Raw genomic sequence first — 11,246 nt, forward strand, 5'->3', positions numbered from 1 at the left:
GGTTGTGTCTTTGAATATCCTCTGTTGCCAGTACAGGCTGCCTGCACTAGACATGCTTAGCAAGCTCTTGGTCAAAGCTGTGAAGGATCCAGAATAAAAACTGCTGTCTAGTGAGTAACAACCAGCACTTGAATGGTGAGGGCTGTCTTTGGTTGTCTCTCACACTAGTGCAGGCACTACCAAAAGTCTGACCCCCTTCCAGCCCCAGGGGGGATGTGGCTGTGAAGGAAAGCAACATCAGCATGGACACAACAGGAATATTGAAGCTGAAGGGAAACCTAACAAAATACAGTGGAATTGTCTTCTGCTGGTGCAGATCTTAGTGCTTTCAATTCTAATTACAGGGTCAATTTTTTTTCCTTACACATGCAAATCTATTCACATAAGGGAAACAGGATTTGTCCTGAGTATCTCTCTCTCTCTACATATATATATATTTAATACATGTGTTTTCTAAGAGGAAATCACATTTACTCTATCTCAATATTTCACATTAATCATCTCTACTGAGTAAAGAAATGGAATACTGGGATGGGGGGGAGGGCAGAAGAAAAAGGAGGTAAGAAGTTTAACTGCCTCTGGGTTTCAATTCCAAAGGCTGGATCTTTCCAAGTATCAATTGCAGATATTGTAAAAAGTTTCTGTACTGTATTTTTTTGTCATTTTGTAAAAGTCTGTACTATTTGTTCTCGTGTAAATATTAGAAATAATGCTTATTTTTCCTACACTCTACTGTAGCCATAAAAAATTTTTAAAATATATATGAAGTTTTTCTAAACCAAGACTTGACTGAAATTCCACATTTGTGTAGAGTAATATCTGTAACTGGATAACCTGCAGCATACATGGACATTGAGTTTAACTGTTCACATCTGGGCACTGACCAGACTTTTGGAGTGATAGAAAACATTAATACATTGTAATAGATACCATTTTACCTTGATTTTTTTTTTAACACTACAAGAGTATAGTTTTGTTACAGGCCACCCCAGAAACATTTTTAATAAAGCATTTGTATAGAAGAGTGTGTACCTGTGTGTGTGTACTGTACTACTTACATCTTTAAAAGTCTCCTTAATAGTTTGATTGAGCAATTTGTGTGAGGAAGAGCACTTTAGCAGCCACAGAAGGGTTCAGAATCACTTAAAATTTCAGAAACCAGACCAAATTTTTGCATGTGAATTAGCCAATCTGACTGCAATCTTTTCTGCATTCTTATTCATTATTTGATTTTTTTTTTATGCTTAAAGTTTTTCACTATCATGGTTGCTCTGACTACTCATAGTTTTGGACCCACTATAATAAGTTCTCACTTGGCAGTTGAAGCCTACCTGCACTGCTGATATTTGTGCTTAAGAAAAAAAGAAAATGACTTTCTGGTGGTGTCCTTGTGCCATCACTAAGTGTCCCTGAAGAGCTGAGGTCTGAGCTGTAGCTCCTGCCCTCAGAATTTTACAACCCCTTTGCAGAACCCCAGCCTGGCAGGTGGGCTGTAATGTGTCCTGCAACTCAGCAGGGGCAGCATTTGTTAGAGAGAGACTTGCTCGTGTTACTGTGAGAAATGTGTTCAGTCACTGAGCCTGTGCCCCGGATTCAGCAGACGTACAACAAATTGCCCAGAAATATATTTCCTGTGGAGTATATGCTTCACAAAACTGAAAGGGACTGTTTTCTTTAGTGCTGAAGTGGAAAATGCTCTATCACGGACCTGCAGAGCAAAAGTGTGGGGAGAAATAAGGTGGGAAATACAGTAAGAAGAATGATGTTGCCAAATCAGCACAGAGTAAAAAGCAACCCCTTTGTCACTCAGCATTTTACTTGGCTCCCCTAGTTCCCAGTCCCAAAAAATAACAGGACTCCACCCAGCTGTGCAAAAGGACAAGAGTTCGTGTCTCGTTGCTTCCCAGGTGCTGTCAACCAAATACCACTTCTGGCTTATGCACAATGAGGAATTGCTGCCAAAATGCCAGTTCTCCACAGACAAAAGTAAGTTTTCCAGTGGGTTCCCCGAGCACCAGTCAATTGGCTCCCCTGCAACCATTCCCCTGGGTGGCACATCAGCCTCTGTTCAAGGAGGAGTGGAAAGATGATGGCATGAGATGTAATTCTGTTTCTCCTCAAAACAGAATTACATTGTAATGAAACAAGTGAGGAGCACTCTTCTTCATCTGGATTTTTTGTTTTTCAGGGAGAATTGGCTTTGATAACCAGATGTGTCAATACCTTCCTGGAGCTACTGCACGACAGGAAAACTTAACAGCTATTCTTATCTGAGCAGCAGCTCTGCTCTGTCAAAGGTAATGCTTTTAGTTATGTATTTTACCAATATGATCAAGGTTTGGGGTTAAGATGGCTTTTTGTTTGTTGGTTTAAGTTGATTTTTGGTTTTAAGTATGCTATTCAAGAAACCAGTAAAGTAGGACCAGTAACTAAAATACATTTAAAACATCACTGATATTTACAGACCTATAGTCTGTTTTACAGACATATTTAGTGACTGGTGCTGCTTGACAAGAGAATTTGGGCTCCAAGAACTCTGAATAGTTTTGTCTGTAAAGATCCTTGACTGATTATTTCATCCTTAGAGTGTGTTCTGTGTTGAGATGCAGCTGCCTTCACACACCACTGTGGACACTGTGCTTCATGACTCTGCAATTATTTGTTCCTGGTTTAAATGTTAACTCTTACAGGCTGCTCCCATCTTACCCCAAACACAGCCAGCCCTAAAGTGGCCAGAATAGGTTAGTACTTGCTTTCCTTCTATCATAGTAAATCTACAAATATTAGAAGCTTCCATTTGCAGGCAAGTGTGTCTTGATTAACGATAAATGAGTAATGAGTTCCTACATTATATCTGAGGTATACTGCTGCTGAATCCCTGGGGCAGCTTTACTGTCACTGATCTCATTAGAAACACCTTCCTGGGTTCCTATTCCACAGTTTCCTGGTTCTGTGCCCTGGGCCTGCAGCTGTGGAGTCTGGGACTCTCCAACCTTGGCTCGAGTTCCAGGGAGAGGAGCAATTTGGGGCTTCACAGCAGAGCCCTGGGCAGACAGAGAGCCCTTGTGTCACAGCCTCGGGGTTGTTCCAGCTGATCATGGGATTAGTTGCAAACCTGGAGTCCTGCAATAATAGGATCTGCTTTAGCTGAGACCGTGGAGCTTTCTGGGTCCTTTGTGCCCCAGCAGTCCAGTTAAAACCCCATCTCCAACTCCACAAATTTAAGCCACAAGGCTTAAGGGTTCGTATTTAACTGCAAAATTCCAAATGCCTGCCCTTCCAGATGACAAACTGATGGGAGCTTAAGTGTTACAATTTGTTCAAAGATGACACCAAGAGGTGTGGTAGAGGTGTCTGTGAAGGAAAGTCACATCTCAGCCCTCACAGTATTTACTTCTCCCATAAATAGCAATGGGGACTTTGCCAGATTCATTCTGAATTACAATGCACTAACCTTTCTCTCATAATGGGACACATTATGAAATTCTTCACTGTTTAGCAGTGTCAATAGTTTCTTTGTTGCTTCATGTGAAAGCATTCCCAGGGAAGGAAAATAATTACCTTCTTCCCACTTGGTTTGCCAGTTCCCAACTCTGCCAGTTTATGGAACTTTGCAGCCATCCTTACAACTGCTTCCAATGGAGCTTGGAAAGAGCTGCCCTGGACCTGTGGGATTTTTTGCCCAAGCACCCACACCTCAGGATCTGTGAAGTGTGAGCCCAGAGCCTGCTGGACACTTCTTGGAACCTCTGGATTTCCCTGCTGTAAGTGCTGACAGCTGCCAGAGCCTGTACTGCTGCAGTCCTGGAGGGGTTGCTGTTCAGTACATCTCAGATGATACTTGTCACGGCCTGGAAACCTCAGGGCTGTCACCACCTGGACAGAAAGACACTTAAATTTTCTAGCTGTAAGGCAATAAGGACTTTGATCTACCCAAACAACCCTTCCTGAGTGCCCTTGCCCAATATCCTGCCTGCTGACATTCTGTGCAAATTAATTTTCAGAATACCTCCCAAAATTGAATTTTTACATGCCTTGTGTTGGCTGAATTGCAATGCAAACTGTGCTTTACCTCAGCTTGGGCTTGATTCTTTTTAAATACTGAAAGCTTTCCTCTGCAAATGTCTTTGCAGTGAAGTGTTTTTAGCCTTGTGCAGCATATAATATTCATTGCTCTATTGCGAATATTCTAGAAGGGAGGTGGCAATTTAAGCCAATTCTGGAAGTAGCTAATCCTAATTTCTCACCTGCTTTCTCACTTTAATCGTTTTCTATTTAAGGTAATTGGTAAAAAACTATTTATTTTTCCTTTGACAAAGATTCCTGAAAAAAAATCTTCTCTTATTAAGAGCTCTTGCAAAGTTTCAAGAACTCCAGCTCCCCCTGTTTAATCTGAAACTGTAGACTCAGCTTCTTGCCTGTAAAACAACACTGACTGATGTGTCTCACCCTGCAAAGTGCCAACATGGGGGCACCAGAACCCTCTCAGTGCTCCTTGCCTTCAGAAGGCCTCTGCAAGGACACACTGGTTTGCTGGACTGGGGCCTAATTGATTAATTATGGATTTATTATCCTGATTTTTCTTTTACGAAGGTCTTCATATAACAGGACAACCCTCTAAAGTGCTTCCCCACTCACTGAAATCTTTCTCTGCTCAGAGAGAAAATTGCTGTCTTTTGTCAGAAACGACCATCAGATGAGCAAAAATTGAACCTATTGCATGGTAAGTCCTTACCAAAATCTAGGGTAGAACATGGCATGTGGAAATCCCACACTTGATTTTTTTATTTGTAGTAGCAGAAACAGCATGAATGGGGAGCTGAAGAATCTTTACAGGTCTCTAAAGCACTTGTAGGGTGTGGGTGTGTGCAGCAGAACATGTTCATAATCCCATTTTACATCAATGAAGATCTTATTTTCAACTTCCTTTGCTCTTCCTTTTTCTGTTCTTCCTCCAGCAATTTTACAGCCACACGTTTTTGAGTTTACAGTTTTATGTCTCCCGTTGACATCAGGTATCTCTATTTTTAGCATACCCATGAATCAAGCAGGCCATCTAACTGCTTGGGTTTGAATTCCTAGCAAAAAAAAAATGTCAAGACAGGGTTGATCTGATCTTTTATCCCTTTTTTCATCTGTTACCATCACTGGAAAAATCAAGAGAACAGCTGAATGTCATAAACCTGAATCAAATCTTAAAATCAGGCTTATGAATAATTATAAACATGCTACAATCCTTATATTCTTTCTGAAATTATTCGTGTCTGTCCTCCACCTGTCCCTCTAATTGTTCTCATTCCCTCACAGTTGGTTTTTTAGTCTCAGGTTTAGCACAGGATATGGGAGAGTTCCTGGCCTGCTCCTCTGAAGTCAAAGCAGTTGCTGGTACTGGGGCTCTTAGAGTTTATATTCTGCACAATTATAACTCTTCTGTCAGGACAGATATACCCATGGACACTTTTAACCCCATGGAATTGCATCTCTGACAACCACAGCAAAGGAGGAATTACAGTTACACATTCCTTCTCTGGGTCAAAAAGATCAGCATGAGCAGACAGTGACGCAATACTAAATTGCTAGAAAACCATATAACTAAGTACCCAATAACTTTTATATCAGTTAGAAGGTTTTGATCCGTGTAATTGGGTTATTTATATTGTCCTTGCCATATCTTAATTTCCCTAACAGTGTTGTAGCTCCCTGGCTGGGTCTCAAATTTAAGTTTAGGAGCTGTGCTTATTAACTTTATGTGCTTAAAACTGCTCTCGGCTCTCAGACATCCATTTCATACAGGGTGCAAGTAGTTCAGTGGCAGATGAAATGGGGAATGTGAATGATTTAAATGTTATTGTGAGCATGTAGGATTGTCATAATAAATTGAAACAAATCAGGCCTGCAGGGAGTAGGGCAGCATGTTCACACAAAAAGAGTCAAAATCACAGGGGCAAGTACAGAAGGTGTTGGAAAATCAGCTCCCACACTCTCAGAACCACAGGCCAGGGAACTCTGTGCACACCTTTTGCTCACAGGAAAATAGACAGTTCATGCAGTGCATAAGCTGAGTGCATTTTAAATAGAAATGGTTGCCAAAACAAACAGTAGAGGCTACTGCACAGTTTCTTAATGTAGAAGTGGTCCTTTGCTTCCACTAAATGTTTCAGGGACAATCTAAATGGAGCACCCAAACCCTGGGATGACAGAAGCTTTCTGCACTTGTCCTTCTAAATTCATTAAAAGGTGGTTTCCCTCTGTGGCAAAGCCTGCCAGCAGCGTTCCTCACGTTAGATATGCTTTGGTCAGGGAACTGCCCTGAGCTGTTCCTGCTCCTCTCCTTCTGTCCTCTGCAGCCAAAGGTCTGTCCTGCTGCCTTCTCTGTACCCATGATGAGTTCCAATTATTAGTTCTCTTCTGTTCCTCTGGCAGATTGCAGAAGGTGAGTCAGGTAAGGAGAGAGTAAACAGGGCTCAGCATCAGACTGTGCATGGAGAGCTGTCAGGAGCTCTGGGGGAACTACATGACACATCAGCAGAGTTTTTCCCATGTTTAAAACTGTGTGTAGGTGACCTGTGACAGCTGGACTAGTGACACACTTTATTCCTGCAAAGCCACCGAGTGCAGGAGCAATGTGTCTGTGTTGTAATGCTGAGAATTTCAGAGTAGCCAATCCTGCACTGCCCAGGGCCTGAACTGATGGACGTTCCAGGCAGCACATGGAAAATCGACTTGGGTCATCAGGGAAACCTTTTTATGCTTTATACATTCTCAATACAGGTTCATCTGGGACTCAAAATTTCCCTGGAGTCAGGGTGGAGGTTGTTTGGACTGTAGCATAATGAGAGATACAAAGATGCTGAGTTTATTTCTTCTTGTTGCCTTTCAGAGGTGTCAGTTTGGGAGGTGAAGCCTCAGTAACTCAGAGCAGCAGGGTTATTCTCATGTTCCTCACAGCTCAGCAGCTCTTTGATGCTGTTGTTTGTACAGTGTGTTCTGACATGAGCAGATTATTGTTTGCTGGTTCTTGACAGGAGTTTTGTGTATGCAAACCTGCATGCAAATCAGGTGTAATTTATTATGCTTCTCTCCAATGAGAGTGGAGGGCGAAAACCCACTGTTTAACTTCAGCAATGCATTTTCCTATGAATAGGGCAGCTATTAAATGATTTATGGTAAGAATGCTAAGAATGCAACAAGTTCAGAGAAGGCAGAGGGATATGTTTTTTTCATTGTGGACTGGGAACCTGATTGTTTAATGCTGATAATGCCATCATCTAACTCAACCTAAACTTGGTGCCCACAAGACAGACTTGTGTTTTACTGTATCACAAGTGGGCAGATCTCTAATTACAGGTCTTACTGTTATCAAAAAAACCAAACCAGTTGAACACAACTTTTGTATGGAAGAAGAAAGGATGAGGGGTTTGATATTTATTCAGTCTCACTGTCTGTTGCTTTGTGGGGATCAGTGTGGCTTCAGCAATGTGGGCATTCCAAGATCCTTCCCTTCCTTAGGCCTGGCACAACTGTGAACAGCCCTATTTAGCTCAGGTCTGAGGAATTCTCCTGGGAAAAGTGTTCCTTGGTCAGACTTAGGATGTCTTTGGGATCCTCAGATTCTTCAACCCTTAAACTTGCATGATGATTTCCCTTCTGCAGTGAGGCAGATAACATTTTCACAAGGTTGAAAATGTTTTCAGGTTGGGGTGTTTTTTTGTTTGATTGGTTTGGTTTGGGGTTTTTGTATGATATTACACAAATATTTGTGTATGATATTACACAAAATTCTACCAGATGAGTTAAAATTAATATTAATAAGCTGGCCTTATCATATATCTTTGAGTTAAATTGGGTAGACATACTTTAACAAGTGAAAAAATGAGCATTATTTTTCATTTAACATTATTGGGTTCACTCCTATGCAATCTCTCAGGTTGACAATGCAAACATGCATGTTAAAGGACATACATGGCTCTTCATATGGACTGAATTCCACTTAGATGGTGAACAAACACACATCCTGCATGCAAATGCAAATATTGAAAACTACTGGGGTTTGGGATGCTACATGATCCTGACTAATTTCTATCAAATATGTCATCCCTCTCCCTCTCTGTAACAGGAAATCTTTAGAAAAATGTTTATCTGGCACTTTTCTTGCCACCTACAGAAAACTTGCTGGGTTGTTACAGGATTAGTCTTGTGTGTTCTAAAATCACAGGTTCTCAGAACTTAGGTAATTGTTTCTCCTTTGGCACTCATAGAACCATAATAAACATCAAACAGAGTTACAACTCAAAAAGCTCTTATTTACCAAGACTATTTTAACATTTATGTCACCTTACATATGGCCTTGTTAGTAAACCGGTGATGTTCACTTCTTGTTTGGTCTAAGCATTTTATTGTTTTCCTGGTATACCATGTGTAACCTTCAATATCTTTAAACCACTTTGGCATAAAATAGATGCAGCCAAAGAACTTGCAATCTTCTCCCCTCAGGCAAGGATAAGACAATTTAAGTCACCTGCAGGTTTGCTTGCAACGTGCTATTTCTGGTTTTCATATAGAGTGTCATTTAAAGCAAATACTGTAAATTCAATCAATTTTGGATATTGGCATAAAGCAAATACTGTAACTTTGTGCAATTTTTGAAGATAGCATTTATGCAAATAAATATGCAAAGAGGTCTGGTCTTTTATCCCCTGCTAAGTCAATAAGGTAGTTCTGAAACACTGAAAGTCCCCATAATGTTGCCAATCAGGACTTTTTCTTCCTCCCTCTATGGAAGTGTATTTAACATTCCTAGCCCTGCACAGAGGGGAAAAATAAGGTCATAGCTGGGGAAAAAAATGTGTTGATCATAACTGATAATATGAAAATGAAGCAGTCAAGCAGGCTGTGGACAGCACAGGTCAGGTCTACTTGCACAAAAGCAAAGTTAGAAATGCAGTGATAGAAACATGAAAATTCTGGAACATGAGGGCAACAGAAGCCAGCTGTGGTCAGATTAATCCCTTAATACTGCTCTTATTGCCTTGCTGCCAGGTGGGACAGGTTGGTGTCCTGTTGTGCCAAATAGTGGGGGAGTAAAACCAACAAACACCACAGAGAAAGGGCTGCCTAAACCCTGCAGTGTGGAAAGCAAGCAAAAAGTCTGCAGAATTTTCCAAGTTTCAAGTTTTTTGACACAGTATCTCCTCTAAGTTATGAATTTCAGTGTTACAGTGGTTTCTGCACGACTTTGAGAGTTCCTTGGGTGGTGGGGTGTTATTATTCTTATCTCCATGATCTAACAGTAAAGCTGTCTGCTTTATTGCTACATTTTTACAATATTTTGATTATTCGTCTAAACCCAACTAGTTTGGGTTTGTAGATTATATTTGTAAAGGAAATTTTCACCTGAAACTTATAAAAAAGTTTGATATTAGATTTCAGTGGACAGTTGTGTGGAGAGAACACACAGGTCTGAGTACTATGTGCAAAAAATTCTGCAAATCTGAATCATATCAGGTAAAACAAGTGCCAATCTTTAAGTACTCCTGAAGTTCTGTGAAAATTGAGTTTTAAGCCCCAATATATTGCCCCCAAAATGTGCTTGTTGAACTCAATGTTTTCCCAGCAAGGAAAAAACAACAACCCGAACCAAAAAACAAGAGTGGTCTGTATTTTACCCTGTCTCTGTTGACTGCTGCACACATTCCTACAAAAAGCTGGAGGATTTAATGGCAGGAGCAGTATTTTATTCAGCAAGGGTGAAAGTGAGCAAGCAGGGGCTGGAAAACAACTCAGGAACTACTTAAACTAAAATAGCCACCAAGGCTTCTGTCACAAAGTTTTATCCATGGCCTCACATAATTCCGGACTAATTCTGTAGCATTGAGCAAACTGCTCTATGGTGTAATTTCATCTTACATTCCAAGGGAAAAAAATATATGAAAATTCCAAACTGTTTCAGATCCTCAGAGTTTTAAAAAGATGTGTGATGGGAGATGGGCTTTGTCACATAACTTTCAACGTGGTAAGTCTTGCTCACTGTTTTTTCTCAAAGCTGATGATCAGAAAAGTCCAATTTACACTGAATCAGGGGTCACACCTGAGAGCAGAGCAGTTAAAACTCAAGATTCACCCTCTCCTCTGGGTGTTTGTGAGCTTTAACCAAATGCTGTAGATGCACTCTGGGGCTGAAAAGGAGACATGGGCACTTTGGACTTGACAGTTATTTTTACGAGAACGGGATAATTACATTGACAGAACAGAGAAAATGGGCCCTGCACAAATTAACCACCAAAATTAACTGCACGTGTAATTAAATACAAACATGGGAACAGCCCAGTTTTAAAGGTTGCTTATGAAACTGCATCAGAGTTGGTGCAAAGGGCCCAAATTTACTGCTTTTGCCAACTTCTGGTTGTTAACTCCCTGTTAAGGGAGTTAAAGCTGCATTTACAAATTTGAGGTAAACTTGTGAAGTCAAGTGAATGTATCTGTTTGTACCACACACAAAGAAACACACTGACACCCACTCGGGTTGGCTGGAGCTTCTGCAGAGCTCTAGAGCCTGGGAATCTTTCATGTTCCACTAATTGTGTTTGTTGTAGGCTAAATTTAGCTGGAGCCTGTCTGCTCCTGCTGCAAGGATTCAAATGGCCCTGGAGGTGTCTCCAGATGGAGTCCATTGTAGTGACTGCAGCCCCTGATCCAAGTCACCCTCTTTAATCAATAACGTGCTTTGTTTACTTCCACAGTCAAAAAGAAATAAAATTCTCCTTCTTTTAAATTACTCCCTAAAAAATGCTCCTGAAAACCCGCTTTTCATCACAGAGTTCTTGGACTGCTTTTTCCAAAATTGCCCACACTTAGGACACAGGAGTAATTTGTCTGATACTGCAGAGAGTGACCTTGAAAACTCTGCCAGACGTTTCAGGTTTTTTAGAAGGTTTTTTTTCCAGTTATTTAATTTTTAAAGCCACTATTCACATTTGAAATCTGTTGTCAGTCTGTGCTTCCCTCCCAGGAGAGAGCAGGCAGAAGGCACCATGAAACCCTCATAGACATTTCAGCCTTTTGCCCAGATACACAGATTTTTCCTTAATATCCCACAAAATTAATTGTATTTCTTTTTCTAGAGGTTCCTGCCTGGCTTGTACTGAAAGGGACTGAAGCAAGAGGAAGTCTGAATTTGGCAGCACAGCTCAGTTAAGGTAAAGAAATCCACAAAATTCCATTTGCCTGGTAAAACTGCAGTAAGAACA

Source organism: Manacus vitellinus, unplaced genomic scaffold (assembly GCF_001715985.3).
Source record: "Manacus vitellinus isolate BGI_N305 unplaced genomic scaffold, ASM171598v3 scaffold_25_pilon, whole genome shotgun sequence".
NCBI lineage: Eukaryota > Metazoa > Chordata > Aves > Passeriformes > Pipridae > Manacus > Manacus vitellinus.